The sequence below is a fragment of the Protopterus annectens genome, chromosome 1.part2 (genome assembly GCF_019279795.1).
Source record: "Protopterus annectens isolate FY-2018-M chromosome 1.part2, PAN1.0, whole genome shotgun sequence".
NCBI lineage: Eukaryota > Metazoa > Chordata > Ceratodontiformes > Protopteridae > Protopterus > Protopterus annectens.
In genome coordinates, this window is record NC_056727.1 from 148702619 (window position 1) to 148719736 (window position 17118).

Consider the following 17118-nt stretch of genomic DNA (forward strand, 5'->3'; position numbering starts at 1 on the left):
TTGATCAGCTCATGTTCTCTAACTTCTAAACTGAACATCACAGAATCTGTATACACAGTTTTGAACGTTTCATACACAGTCCTTTACAGACTGGAAGACTAATGGGCACAGATTGGAAGGCCTGAGTTTCAAACTTGTAACCCTTAGCTATATTCACACTCTAACCCTGTCACCTACCTGCCTAGCTAATTCCTTTTGTATGAGATCACACTGAGGACATGCAGTAAAACAAATCAGGGGTATAAATGTGCAGGGTTGAGGTAGTGGTATGGATCATAGCTTAAGTGTTACAAGATGGTTGAAATAAAGTACAATGTGCTGTGCAAGCAGGGATGCATGCCAGCACAATGGTCACAGCACAAAAACACAAGTATAAAATGTCATACCTCAGACAATTCATAGCTGCTCTTAACAGACAACTACAAATTCCTGTTCATCACATACACTCAAATGTAGATTAAATGGGAATAAATAAAATATAAACATATATTTTAATGTCAAATTACCAATTATACATCAAAAATATCTTGATGTCAGAGGATGTCCCTGTTCTACAGTCAATATATATATCTGGCCATCTCACTCCCAAGTGTGAGAAGGGTGATGAATTTGAATAATAAATAATGACTCACTTATACATTAAATTCGATTTGCCAATGCTATCCTATTCCACATTCGTTTTGCAGAAATACCCCAGTATGTTTAAAGCTTTACAGATGAAACCATAGTAAAAGAACTGCTGCTGGCAGAACATTATGGATAATGGAGATGGTCATAGAATTCCAACCAATGAATGCTATAGTCGAAAGCATGTGCAAAATACATGTTCATATCAACAACCATTTTCATAACTTTTGCACAGACACAACAATCAAAATTTAATGAGAGCTATATCCCCTACATGGATTTGAACCCACAGTTAGCCATGATATATGCATGATAACTTCTTACATTACACACAGCCCCACACCTTCTTTCTTAACAAGCTACTGTTGTGTGTGTATATCCATGTTCCTGCAGATAATGGAGGAATATGGAAACATCTGACACCTAAATGCTATAGGCCCTCATGCTTCACATAACTGCAAGATAGTATCACGTTTTACAACATAGAACATATAGGTAGACACTCAGACCTGCAGTGGTCTTGTTTTAAACCAGTGGGAATTTAATAATATTGTACACTTTGTAAAGCAGCATGGACTAACAGATGTCTGTATGAGTTACTATTCAGACATACACAAGTAGATTGGGAGATAGTGTTGATGTATTACTGGTAATGGAGAAACGCATAGTCATCCAAAGCCTAGGTGCTATAGGACTTAGTGATACAAAACCATACTGGATGTGTGAAATGATGTACCTGTATGCTAGAAAACAGAAACATCTAATATATTTATTAATATGTACATGATAAACAATGTTAAATAAATAAACTCCTTGGGTATCAAACACATAATTACAGGGAGAACAGTCTCCTTGCTTTCTTGATTATCCAAGTGAGCTAATTGTCAGAAGAGTCAGTTAATGGCATATATCTGACATATGGAACATAGCTAGATCTCTGATTTCCTTAGGGATGTACAGGTATACGTACAATTCTGACACTTACTGTAGGCATACACCATCTGTCTCCACAGCTTGGTGGCCCTGTGTTGAAGATTCTCACTGTCCCTTTGATGCAGGTTATTGTAGAGGTGACAAACCTGTACTCCAGTCCTGTAGATTCCCATATGACATTGATGCTCCCTAACAATCCAGTTACATATATTGAGCATTGTGAAGTTCTATGTCTGGATCTCATGCAGTGTTCCACTCCAGCATAAATGGTCAGCATCTGCATGGCTTCCTTCTCAGTCCAATTCGGGCTGGACAGATCAAAGCTTCCTGGAAGTTACCATCTTGATTATAACATTGATAAGGTTGATAGATCACAAATTGAATAAATTGCTCACTGAGGTTCCACCCAGTTTGCAGGTGGCAATGGTCTGATCTGTAAATATATCAAAATCACAATTTAAAAGTGGCACTTATGGGATGGCATCAGATCATTGGAAATGAATGGGCATTTGCTACATATGGTCTCAGTTAGCAAAACCTGTTGCATGATGCACCTTCCCATTACACTAAGCTATTGGCTATGGCCCTGCATTTCAAGAACTTATGCGGACACACATAAATGGAATACCAACATCTTGAATTTTAATGGACTTCATTAATTATGTATGGCACAAATGGGACTTAAAAGCTATGTGTACATAGCTGGCCTTACTTTCAGGTATACCTGACTCATAGGTAGCTGCAAAGGTAATTTTGCACCTGACAGCATTGCTGTGATGGGATATTTTATCTCCTTATAAACCTATGTTATCATTATTCCTTAGACATGTACGTATATATGCTTAGAATGATGCGTGTGCAATATAGAACTGTATGTGACTTACAAGAGGAGAGTAGGACTGACCTGTATGCATGCAGGTAGGTACATCTGCGTCACTAGCAAGCACTGCTTTCTCATATGCAGTTATACAGGAACATGTAAACAGCACCAGTAATCAGTACATAAATATGTACTAAGGATTTTCTGTATATATTGTTGGTGAGAGTCTGCAGTATATGAATAGAAACCTACAGATTCTGACATTATCCATATGTTGCTATGTGGTATGCATTTGTAGTGCTGTTATAGATATTAATTCACTGATGCTTCTTAAAACATGTACCAGAAGATATCACAATGAAGAACCACTCTAGTAGATTCACCAGACCAACTTTATTGACAAACAGAAATAAAAAACTTTAAGCACTTTCATCCTGATCCCCAGGACTTCTCCAAAACAATATTAATTGCCATTGCATACTGTTTAAATCCATCGCTTGAAATACTCTAAACCAATTACGTTAAAACATCCATTTAAAGGTCCAACACACTCTCATAATATAAATCAGTAAGATATATCTCAATCTAAAAAAAAAAATAAAAGTTAAGAAATGTTCACACCATGTATGATTTGAGTCTCAAAAGACTTCCTAACAAAACCACCCCATTTAACTCCAGGTGATTATATGATTTCAACTTTATTTGCCATCTTAGCTGAGTTATTTCTATCAATTCATTCTAAGGGCTGCCCCTCAGATTTTTGACTCCTTTGTCCAATCCTGTGGATGAAAATCTATGTCCTGGATTTTGTTCAATATGATTATAAAGAGTGTTATTCACATTACTCTTTGAATGAAATGTTGTATATATGTTCATATATATATATATATATATATATATATATATATATATATATATATATTTATATATCTATATAAATAAAAATGTAAATGTTCGTTTGTTCAAAATCTTAAATCTCCGAAAGTTCTTCACCGATTGCTTTGAAATTTTCACACAATGTTGCATTTGAATACGCATGTGTTTTTATATACCTACTATTATATAGATGTCACACGTTGCATTCGAATACGTGTGTGTTTTTATATACCTACTATGGATTCTATATATTTGTATACAAATATGCAATTTTATATGTTTTTGTTATAACTTACTTCTTTTTCTTTTTCATCTAAATAATGCCTCGCAGAAGATCAAACTTAGGTCATCGTACTCGCGGAGCTGAAGCAGTGCGACGAGTAATTGCAAATCAAACTGAGGAAGAATGGGCATCAGCAAACAAGTGAAACAGACAAAGAATGTCTCAAATACGTGCCGAGGAAGCAGCAGAGCAACGTGCCGCCAGACTTGAGGATGCACGGTTGCCAGCATGGCGATCGCGTTCTGCAGCTTCAGATCTGCTTCGTTCTCCTCGATCGAGAAATAAACGCTTGCCTGAAATACTCTACTTTGTGGTGACATGTAAAGACGTTAAAATTAACTACAAATATGCCTGTCCAGTTGCAAAACGATCGATCAGCTGGGAACGGAAAGGTGCTGGTTGATCTGACCTCAGGACGAGTTTCATTGCCTCATAACTTCTGCAATTTAGTGACGTCAAAAGAAGAATTGGTTGAAAAAGTATTTCCCAATATTCAAACCAATTATAAGAATCATGATTGGCTGACTGAATGAGCTATTCTTGCGGCCAAGAACAAAGACATCTATGAACTTAACAATATTATTCAGTCTAACATTCAAAGCGAGGCAGTCACATACAAGTCCGTCGACACTGTTGTGGAAGCAGATGAAGCGGTTAGTTATCCAACAGAATTTTTGAATTTACTCGATCTGCCAGGGATGCCACCGCACGTACTTCAATTGAAAAATCGGCGTGCCAATTATCATGTTGCGAAATATCAACCAGCCAAAGCTTTGCAACGGCACGTGGTTTGCAGTAAAAAAATTAATGAGCAATGTCATAGAAGCAACAATCTTGACAGCACCTTTCAAAGGTGAAGATGTCCTCATTCCTTGCATTCCTATGATTCCAATGGATATGCCATCTCAATTTAAGAGATTACAATTCCCAATTCGATTAGTGTTTGCAATCACCATCAATAAAGCTCAGGGCCAATCTTTAGAAGTGTGCGGTTTAGATCTACACACAGATTGCTTCTCACATGGGCAATTATATGTTGCGTGTTCTAGAGTCGGCAAACCAGACAATCTCTATATCTGCACAGCAATGGAACAACAAAAAATATTGTATACCCACAAGCATTGTGAAATTAAACATATTAGAAACGTGTGCTTTCTCTTTTCTTTCTTTTCCATTTAACCAGAGTGAGCCATAGCAACACGTGGCCGGGTACAGCTAGTATATATATATATATATATATATATATATATATATATATATATATATATATATATATATATATATATATATATATATATATATATATATATATATATATATATATATATATATATATATATATATATATATATATATACATATATATATATACACACACACACACACACACACACACACTTTACATTTACATATAGTTTTGCTTACATAGAAGGCAGGACACTGCTGAGATTGCGCTAAATAAATAGCACTAATACTGTTACAGTTGTAATAAAATCTAGCTCTAAAGATGACATTATTATTGATTTTCACTATTACCCTATTCAATATTGCGAACAGTGCCCACATTTGAAGGTCCCCTTTTTATTATTTTAGTACCCCTTCATTCACATTGCAACCCTGTTCTAATAATTTAATAGATTTGTACTTTCAATAAACTAACTTAGGATCTGATGTTGTCAGTTTTCATTTATCCTTGACTAATGGGCTGGGTTCAAAATATCAGAACCAACTTGGCCATTACTACAGCTAGCAGTGACCAAAATCTCTCGAGCTTAAGACCTACCCACAGTTACTCTCTCTCCTAGTCAACTCAGAACTTATTTGTTGCTTCCAGAGACACACATTCACCAGAGCTCTTGAGTAAAGTCAGTTATTTGGTATAATATATGTTGATATCCTTCCTCTAAAGAATATTTCTCCATTCTTTTTGTCGCATTGCTATATGCCCTTTTCTCTTTAGTCAGTAGAGGGTTGTATTCTTTCTACCATCATTGGTAGTTCATTCCATTCAGTGCAGTTTTTGTACTCTTTCCTACCATTGTTGGTAGTTTCCTCCTTTCCTTTCTCTGTTATACTTTCTTTAAAAAAAAAAAAAACAACTTTACCATTATTCTATATTTCCTCCCTATCTTGTCTGAGTGCATGAGTGGGTGTGTTCGGCATTTACTCCTGTGAGGGTCAGTTTCCGATTTCCTTAAGGTTGTGGCTGACATGCCTAAGGGCCCTTCTGGTTTTAAAAAGTGCCAGAAATGTGACCCAAAGATTTATGTCTCTGACAAGCATTCATTGTGTGTTTTCTATTTCAGCCTGGTACATTTACAAGATGACTGCTCCATCTGTCATGGATTTAGTCACCAGGCCCTAGTTTAATGCAACAATAAATTAATTTTGAGAGGAAGTCCATGCCTGATGTTAACAGGTAGAAAGGCAGAACAGATATATGTCTTCTCTCTTTTCATTCTCCTCTTCTGTTTCTAAAGAAAGTATCAAAAAGCATCAGTTTGGTGCCATCTACTTCCTTGGCACCATCTGCTAAAAGGCACAAATCTTCAGTTCATGTAAGTTCCTCTGATCAGATTGCTTATAAGCATATTTCTTTGGTTCCTATAGTATCTAAGGAGCCAATAGCATTATAAAAATCTGCATCTTGGGCACCAAGTCCTTTGGTACTGAAACAAATACAGACACCAGACCTATCAGAGCAGAGTTCTCCCTCGGCATCAATTTCCTTGGCACTGATCAAATTATTTCAGGAGCAATCACTCCCTAGGACAGTCTACTCACCTTCTATTGATCCCTATGCAGATCAACTGCCTTCTCCATTTTTAGAGAGGCCTAAATCACCCTCACTCCTTTCCACCCTTTCTACCAAAAGCATTACAGAATTGGATGTTAAGAGGCTGGTGAACAAGGTACACCTAGTGAGGGTTCTGTCAGGTACACCTTCGGCTCCAGCCTCTTTGGTCATGGGGAACCCAGCCTTCCCTTACCCCGCCTTCTTTTCCTCCTCTAGCTTCATCTGAGACTTCAGAGTTTTCAGCTCTGACCATCCCAGTACCAACTGCATCGATTCTGGAGATGCTTTTACCACTGGAATTGGTGATTACTCTGAGCTCTTCATCTATTTTGGATCTGGAAACCTCTTGGAGCTGAGTCTGTGCTGTTGACTCTGCAGAGCAGGAGTTGACTCCTATTTACTCAGAGCAGTCCCTGCACCTTGGAACATCAGCATGCTTTAGTTTGGCTCTGACTTCTGCCTTGGGAGTTGTCTTTTCTGAGTGGGGAGTGGCCACGGTTCCAAGGTTGTCCTTCTCGGTTCCACCATCCCTCCCCTCTTTGGGGGTGGTCCATCTTTCAAGGTTATGAAGAGATCCTTGTCTTCTGCAGCTAGCCAGGTATTTCCTCCTTCTTTGGAGATCTTAACTACCCTATGCTCATGCTCAGATATTGTATCAGCATCTCCACGGAGACGGCAAGTGCCCAGACTGCAGGAATTCCAGATACCTGATCCATCCTCTTCTGATACTGCCTCAGCCCCTCCCACCAAGGAGATATCTCAGAAGAGAAAGTGCAACAGGAAGCACTTAGATTTTCCAGAGGAATCTGTCACTGATGATACTTACTTCAGTAAAGGAGAAGGATCTCTAAAGTCTCCCCCGATGATGTCTCCTTTGGAGACATCCAGGAGTTACTAAAACAGAGGGGTGACTGGAAGTTCCAAAACCCTTCTCCAGAGGAATCAGTATACCTACAGGCCTTTGCCACTCATCTCTCTACCTCTTGGGTGATTCTGTCTTGTGATGAGCTCATTTAGTTGATCTCTCAGTGGGCATGGAAAGCTCCGGACACCACTGACCCCATCCCCAGAAGACCTGGGAAAATTCTTTCTCCCTAAGAAAAAACAGTTCTGAGTGAAGGGTTTAGTTGTGGATGCCATGGTCATTGTGGCCACTACAAAAAAAATCTAGCTGAGGAAAGTTCCTCTATCTGTCCACCTAATAGAGAGTCTTCGGCAATGGATAGGTTTGGAAAGCAGATTTATGCTTCATTGACCTTTGCCTTAAGGTCCTTGAATTTCCTGGCATATTTTACCAGACTGCAAAGGGATCTGGTTAAAGAGTTATCTGATACCATTGCAGAAACTGTCTCTGATGAGGTACAAGAGAAAGTTGTTTCCCAGTTAGTTACCATGGAATCTGTGTCCAACTCGTCCATGAGGCTCATTGCATGTGCAGCCAAAGGGACTACTAGAGCAGCAGGTTGAGGCATTGCTATTAGGAAACATCCCTGGATGCATTTGTGTGATTTTGCAAAGCCATTTAAGTCTTCGTTCATCAGTGCTTCCTTCGACAAATCATCTCTTTTTGGCCTAAATTTTGAGAAACATTATCCAGGTGTGAAAAAGATGGTAAGACCCTTTCTGCTGTGAGTGTACATTTTTCCACCTCCCAGAGATCCTTGTCAGGAGTCAGAAGGGTGAAGGGAAAATGTGGTTCAGAAAATCCAATGGGCCTTTCTAAGACACATGTGTAACCAGTTCTCCCATGAACAGAGGGAAGAGCTTCAATGGAAGACACTGTCCACACATCGGAGTTGGCTCCAGAACCAGAGCTTCAGGGATTCTTTCCCTGCTAAGCCCTACCAGTGCTCCTGAAAGGAGGCTCAATTGCCTTCCTGTGGATGCAGACAAGGGATGTGCATCCTTGCACCTAAATGCTTGGCTAAAAATAACTTCAGATTCTTGGGTGCAAAGGATTACATCCAGAGGTTATACCATACTCTTTCCTGTTACCCTCTAGTGTGCAAGAAAATCAATGATGTTCCAAACAATCAGAGGGAACGAGCAGTTACACAAATACAAACAACTGCTAGAAAAAAGAATCATCAAAGAAGTCCAACCAGACATGAAAGTATTCAGAATTTAGTCAAGATTTTTTTTAGTGCCAAAAAAGACAGGGGACTGTAGATAATTTTTGGATCTGAGAGGTCTGAACAAATAGGTTCATCAAACAAAATTTTGGATAGTAGTGGTTCAGTCCATTCTTCCATTCTTGGAAAAGGATGACTGGATGTGCTCCACAGAGCTTCAAGATGTGTATTACCATATAAAAATGGACAAATGCTCTAGAAGGCTCCTCAGCTTCTGGCTGGGAGTCAGTTATTACCAGTTCAGAGTTTTGCCATTTGACCTCACCACAACCCCCAGGGTGTTCACCAAATGCATGGCAGTAGTAGCAGCTCACTTGAGACTGCAAGGATTATGAGTGTTTCCACACCTGGACAACTAGCTCATTACCTCTCTGACTAGGCATCTGTTAATAAAGAAAAGAGGATGTACAAACCTAGGAATAACTGTAAATTATGAAAAATCACAATTGACTCCACCTCAAAGTTTAGAGTTCATAGGAGCAATCCTCAATATGAAAACTGTCATAACTTCCCTTCCTCTTGCAAGGCTACAAAAATTCAGAGAACAAGTTCAAAGGATACAATACAACAAGAAAGTATTGGTCTGTGTAGTCTTACAATCCCTAGGTTCAATGGTTGTGTTGGTTGCACTAGTTCCCTTGGCAAGGTACCACACGAGAATTCTTTAGTGGCTACTTGCATCTCATTGGTCAATACTTTATCACCCTATATCACATCAGCTTTTGATTACCAATCTTTGCAGAAAGGCTCTAGCTTGGTGGTTGCACTCGGAAGAGATTCTTCTGGGCTGTCCCTTTGTCCCACCACAGCAAAAGGCCATAGTGACCAAGGATGCCTCCCAGATGGGGTGGGGGGCATTATTTGGGCAAGACAGTCCAAGGCACTTGGTCCCCTATGCAGAGGTGCTGGAAGCTGTTGAAGGCTGAGGGGGTGGAGAGTGAGAGGGGCACTTAGTTTTCTAAAAAGAGCAATTTTGTTAAACTATTTACTATCTCAACATAGGTTTACTTGGAAGACATTTTAAGCTTAGCCAGTTTCCCTTTTGGTACTTGAGTTAACATTTTCTGATTGATCTTACACATCCTATGGCTGATAATTGTATATCATCCCTAGTGAGAATAACTGTGTTCATACCATAGATAACTTGAAGAGGCCTATGTAAGGGATGCAACATTTGGGAACAGGCTCTATGCTCTATGCATTAGTTGCATGAGGGGCAACCCTGCAGTGCCTTTTCTATTACCTATCATCAGATCCAAGTTGAATTTGAATATGAACAGAGATGAGTTTTCTTTTACTTGAACAGACAGTCTGTTCTGGAACAGTGGCAACATATGTTAAATATATCTGTCTCTGTTTAGATACCTGGACTGAGTATTTCTAATGCTGTTTGACTTGCTTATGTTCAGTAGGTCCATCAGTGTTTGGTTTCAGGATGCCTTGTATGCCAAACACAGGTTACCGCTTAGTACTCTGTTGGATACTGGCTATAGTGATAAGGCTTTCATGTGGTCCATGCAAGACCTATTCTTCTGGAATTGTATCTTTTTAGTAAGGCATCTTTGTGGGTCTTCCAGTTGCTGTATGTGTCTGGACAGATAAATGCCAAAGTGTGCATTATACAAAGGATTGACCTAATGAGGGCTTCATAAAGGGGACAATAACATCTCTAGATCAAGTCATAATCAATTTTTTCAAAAGCTGTGCAATATAGAAAGACTATCTTATGACATAGGACACGTGTTGGTTGAATGTTAGGTCACTGTCCACACAAGTTCTCAAATACTAAACAACTGGGTCAGGTCTCAGGAGGATAGTGTCAGTTTGGTAGCTCCCTGGGTAGATGACTTCCCAAAGGATATGATAACATATTTTCGATTCATGATTCTGGCACCAGTTACTGTTTGGAACAAATCTTCCTGCATGATGGCTAAGTCATATGGGTATTCAATAACTCCTCATAGCTTGCAGTCATCTCAAACTTAGTCAGCCAAAGCCCTTTGGTATTTGCTTTTACTTTCAAGAAGTAGATGCCAAACAGGAAAAGTCTCAGCACCAAACCCTGGGGAGACTGCATTGGTGAATGGTTTCTTTCCAGAGGTAGCTTCCCCTATTTTGATCTCTTGCATCCTGTGAGCCAGTTGGCAGTCCATCCAGCTTTCATGAGTTTATTCCTAGTTTATTCAGCTTTTCTATTATACCTGAGTAGGGGATTGTGTTAAAAGACTTGGACAGGTCAAGGTAATGTGGTGTGAACTGTTTTACCTTCATCCATTGCTGTTGTGACTAGAGTAAAGATTAAGATTTGCCCATGATTTCGAGCCTTTCACACTCTTTCTCCCTGATTCTTGCCCAAAGAGGCTGAGAGATAACAGCATACATTTGACTGTCCCAGACTGTGTCATACTTTTGGTCTGTTCCTCATAAGAGTTGTGGTTTTCTGACAAATTTATGAGAATTGCAGAACTTAAATAATGACAGACTTCATGTCCTTCAGAAAATGCATGATAGTGCAAAATCTGTTACTCTAGCAGCTAAGCAAATAAGAGCAATGTTATACTTAAAATCTGTCCCTGATTCTGGACCTTTGACCTTTTTCCCGACCCATTATGTTTTTTGTTTTTTTTTATCCCTTGAGCTATGAGGTTTAGCGGTTTAAATAAGAACTTTGAGCAAAAGCTGTTTACCACTTTCAAGCTCAACCCGCTGCATTTTTTTCATTTCTTCAATTAAATTAAATAGATATGCAACAAAAACTAGGCAATTTGAAAAATAATAAATAACCTAACTTGAAGGCTTAAATCCAGGCAAAAAGCTATAATAACATTTTTATAAGCAGAGTAAAAATCACACAGTATTTTTATTGTTCTTTTAAATAAATTAATGTTTCATGCCTGATTTTAAAAATCTAAAAAACTGGATCCAACTTGTAGTAATGAAAAAAATGAAAAAAAGGAAGACTTAAAGCAAAGAAGTAACTGTATTATGAAAACAATTTAACAGCAGAGTCAAAGTTATTCCAGTTTCTTGCCTGCATTAAGTCTTTTTATCATCACCATCATCATCATCATCACCATTACTATTTTTACTGTTATCACTTCATAAATGACTGCCAAGTAAATACTTGCGTGGGCTCCTGCCACTTCAGTTGAGGTCCACAGTCCACAGAGCTGCACTGGCATGTTCAACAATATGACTGTTATTAATTAACGGTAAATAACAGTGAAAACTATAAAATATCAGAAGCTTGAATGAAACAATGAAATGTCAGTTTTAAAATAATAAGAACTTTCATTCCTTTACTACCAAACATGGAACAAAAGCACTTAGACCTGACTCTTCTTTGTTTCATTTCAACTTCAGATGGCTTATTGTAAATAGTGCGAAATACCAGAGCTGAATCATGGTAAAATTGGAACCTAGATGGGGTAACAGATCGGGGCCCCTTAGAGAAGCTCTTCCTGCAGCAACCCCCTACCCCCTCAGCAACAACCCCTTCTCCAGCCATTCTAGAGTTCCATTACTTGGTTATTTCTCCCCAGTTAACATAAACACTGTTCGGACCTGCCAGTGTGCATACTGTTTTCTTATTTACTTCTACAATGATTTCAGATATTGAAATAAAATAGCACAAACACAGATATCCATTTGCTAAACAAACAATACAGTCTCACAATGAAAGCAGACTTAGCATGAGCAATAAACTTTTCTTCCCTTGAAACTCACGTTCACTGAAATGGCATGAAAACCCACATTCATAGAAAGCTCATTGGGCCAGTGGAGGATTAACTTTACCTTTGGGCTGTTTTCAAACCATAGACTCGTTGCACACATTTTTAGGGCCACTCATACATGGATACGTTCTTTGATTCACCTTCCTGATTGCATTAAATTATATTCCTTGTATAATACACCACTTGTTACAATGTGTTTTCAATTTGAAGTTTTAAACATTCTTTTAATAAGCAATGAAACAAAATGTATGAACCAATAATGACAAATCTACCCATTTCAGAAAATGCCAACCATAAATGGTCACTCAGACTTCTATCATTACAATCCAACAGTATCCCTCAATAAACACAATCTCTGCAGAAGTAAAAGTAATCTGAATAATTCTACATTAAAGATATCTGTAAATAATGAAGAGGATGCCACTGGCAAACAACTTTTCATTTCAATGTGCCATCTACAAATTCAGTACCTGCTGCCCTTGAAGAATTAATTGCCTATATTACATTAAAAAATTAGTAAGCTGGTAATAGGGAACGACTGACAAATCAACTTGTTCATCATTACTAGGCATCTCATACAAAGGAGGTCATACTCAGGAATGTAGAACCCCTACCCCCACTTAAAATTCACCAAATAATTGGCAGTCAAATGGGCACTGCAGTATCAGCACTCCATCTACATGGTGTGGGAGTAGAATCCACAGCCTTCTGCACAAAAGGCAATTATGTTACTAACACTGATTTCAAATTCTAAAACACAAACAGTGACTGCCATTTGATAAACAAAACAACTAGGTGCACTTTGAAAACAGACTTAGCATGAGCAACAGCAATCTTTCTTCCGTTGAAGCTCAAAATTCCATGAAAATGTGCTGAAACTAAATTCCATCAGCAGTCTGGTAGTTGGTGTAGAGGATTCAGGCTCTTGTCTCCACTGAAGCTCACAATTCCTTTAGCAGTCTGGTAGTCGGTGTACAGGAGTCAGCCTATTGTCTCTGCTTATGCTCACAATTCCTTTAGCAGTCTGGTAGCTATTATACAGGAGTCAGGCTCTTGTCTACACTGAAGGTCATAGTTCCTTCAGAAGTCTGATAGTTGGTGTAGAGGATTCAGGCTCTTGTCTCCTGTAACCAAGTTACCGGTATAGAACAGAGCATGTGTATGTACCTTTAAGAAGCATTTCCAGCTGTAGCAAGTGCATATAAATACACAGCACATGCAGGCAGCAGTGGCATTTTGAGACAACAGCCAGACTGTCAACGTGTATGATTGTGGTAGTCAGTCTGTTTATAAGTTTATTTTAGTTTACGTTACAAAGCCTCATTTCTGCTGGGTTTGTGTGTAATAAACTGCTTGAACTGAACCCATGAATGTTCGTCTGTCTTGTCTGACCAAAGGAGCAAAATGGTGTCAGAACCAGGATTAGAAGAACTACTTCTTTGAGCAATGAGGTGCAGAGTTGAAGGTGAAGGCAGACTAAGCAGGATGAGTGAAATGGAGCGCAGACAAATGAAAAAGGGCCAGAAACAAGCTAAAGGTAAAAAAAAAACTGCACAAATGATTTATTTGGCAAATAAAATGAAACGGCTTATTTATAAGGCACAAAATGCATTATTAATTAAATGAAATGTAAAAAAAAACACCATGTTTGATAAAACTAGCAAAACTATTCATATGAGGCTCAGAATTAATTTTGGTTTGCATAATGGGCATTTTTAAAGTAAAATGGGCACAAGAGAAGTACACTGAGCATGATAAGAGATTAAAAGGGCATACCAAGTACAATAAAAGGGCAAATTAAGCTTAAAGACCAAGGTGACTGCATGTTTTTTTAGTAAAAGGCCATGTTTGGGCACAAACTACTATTCACATTGACCAAAGCCATTCAAAGCATAACTAGAGTTTTTTGAAGTATCCCAGAGTGTGCTGTGTTTGCAGATTGTGTGCTTTGTTACTGTGCAATTATTTTAAAGATTTTGCTGTGTACAAAGTATAGTTATATTGCAAAGTGCAGTCAAAGTATAGTAATATCTAAAATTTTCTTGTGCTGTGTGCATTTATTAGCAGAAAGACGCCATTTCAGAGTGTTTCTTACACTGTGCTGAGTTATTTCGCAAAGTACAGCCATTTTGAAAGGTTCTTGTGCTGTGTACAGTTTATTTGCAACGTGCATACACCTCAAAGAGTTTCTTACTCTGAACTTTTTCCATTGTGTACAGTTTATTTACAAAGTACCGTCATTCTGAAGTATTTCTTACACTGATAAAGAGTGGTTTCACAAAGTACAGTGATTTCAAAGTGTTCTTGTGCTATGGAGACTTCTTTGGCAAAGTCCAGTTATTTCAAAGAGTTTGTTGTGCTATTGGGCATAATTAAAAGTACTGCCATAAAGTTCAGGTATATATATATATATATATATATATATATATATATATATATATATATATATATATATATATATATATATATATATCATCATCTTCTTTTGGCTGTTCCCGTTAGGGGTCACCACAGCAGATCACCTGTTTCCATTTCTTCCTGTCCTCTGCATCTTGCTCTGTCACACCAACCACCTGCATGTCCTCTCTCACCACATCCATAAACCTTATCTTAGGTCTTCCTCTTTTCCTGTTACCTGGTAGCTTCATCCTTAGCATCTTTTTCCCAATATACTCAGCATCCCTCCTCAGCACATGTCCAAACCAATGTAATCGTGCCTCTCTGGCTTTGTCTCCAAACCTTCCAACCTGGGCTGACCCTGTAATATACTTATTCCTAATCATGTCCACCCTTGTCACACCCAGTGTCACACCCAGTGCAAATCTTAACATCTTTAACTCTGCCACATCCAGCTCTAACTCCTGCCTTTTTGTCAATGCCACTGTCTCCAACCCATATAACATAGCTGGTCTCACTACCCTCTTGTAGACCTTCCCTTTCACTCTTACAGGTACTCGTCTGTCATAAATCACTCCTGACACTCTTCTTCACCCACTCCATCCTGCCTGCACTCTCTTCTTCACCTCTCTTCCACACTCACCATTACTCTGAACTGTTGATCCCAAGTACTTAAACTCATTCACCTTCACCACCTCTACTCCCTGCATCCTTACCATTTCTCTGTCTTCCCTCTCATTCCCACACATATATTCTTAGTCCTGCTGACCTTCATTCCTCTTCTCTCTAGAGCATATCTTCACCTCTCCAGGGTCTCCTCCACCTGTTCCCTACTCTCACTACAGATCACAATGTCATCTGCAAACATCATAGTCCACGGGGACTCCTGTCTGATCTCGTCTGTCAACCTGTCCATCACCACTGCAAATAAGAAAGGGATGTAATCCCACCTCCACCTTAAATGCATCTGTCACTCCCACTGCAGATCTCACCACTGTCACACTACCCTTGTACATATCCTGTACCACTCTTACATACTACTCTGACACTCCTGACTTCCTCATACAATACCACAACTCCTCTCTAGGCACCCTGCCATATGCTTTCTCTAAGTCTACAAAAACACAATGCAACTCCTTCTGACATTCTCTGTATTTTTCCATCAACACTCTCAGAGCAAACATCGTATCTGTAGTGCTCTTTCCTGGCATTAAAACCATACTGCTGATCACTAATCATCACCTCCCTTCTTAACCTTGCTTCCACTACTCTTTCCCACAACTTCATGCTGTGACTGATCAGTTTAATCCCTCTGCAGTTACTACAGCTCTGCACATCACCCTTAGTCTTAAAAATTGGTACCAAAACACTTTTTCTCCATTCTTCAGGCATCCTCTCACTTTCCAAGATTTCATTAAACAATCTGGTTAAAAACTCCACTGCCATTTCACCTAAACACCTCCATGCTTCCACAGGTATGTCATCTGAGCCAACAGCCTTTCCATTCTTCATTCTCTTCATAGCTATCCTTACTTCCTCCTTGCTAATCCATTGTACTTCATGATTCACTATCCCTACATCATCCAACCTTCTCTCCCTCTCATTCTCTTCATTCATCAACCCCTCAAAGTACTCTTTCCATCTTCTCAACACACTCTCCTCGCTTGTGAGTATGTTTCCCTCATTATCCTTTATCAGCTTTACCTGCTGCACATCTTTCCTAACTCGGTCCCTCTGTCTAGCCAATCAGTACAGGTCCTTTTCTTCCTCCTTAGTGTCCAACCTTTCATACGACTCTTCATATGTCTTATCCTTAGCCTTCGCCTCCTCTCTCTTTGCCATGCACCTCATCTCCTTATACTCCTGTCTACTCTCTTCATCTCTCTGACAATCCCACTTCTTCTTTGCCAACCTCTTTCTCTGTATACTCTCCTGTACTTCCTCATTCCACCACCACGTCTCCTTGTTGTCCTTCCTCTGTCCATATTTGATACCAAGCACCTTTCTAGCCGTCTCCCTTACTAGCTCTGCTGTAGTTACTCTGCAATTTGGTAACTCTTCACTGCCACCCAGTGCCTGTCTTAACTCATCCCTGAACTCCACCTCACAATTACCCTTTTTCAATTTCCACCATTTGATCCTTGGTGCTGCCCTCACACTCCTCCTCCTCTTCTTAATCACCAACATCATCCTACAAACCACCATCCTATGCTGCCTAACTACACTTTCTCCGGTCACTACTTTACAGTCTCTAATCTCCTTCAAACTGGCCCTCCTACATAAGATATAATCCACCAGTGTGCATGTTCCTCCACTCTTGTATGTCCCCCTATGCTCTTCCCTCTTGTTAAAATACGTATTCACCACAGCCATGTCCATCTTTTTCGCAAACTCCGCTACCATCTGACCTTCTACATTCCTTTGTTTAACACCATACCTACCCATCACTTCCTCATCCCCTCTGTTCCCTTCACCAACATGCCCATTGAAATCTGTTCCAATCACCACTCTCTCACCCT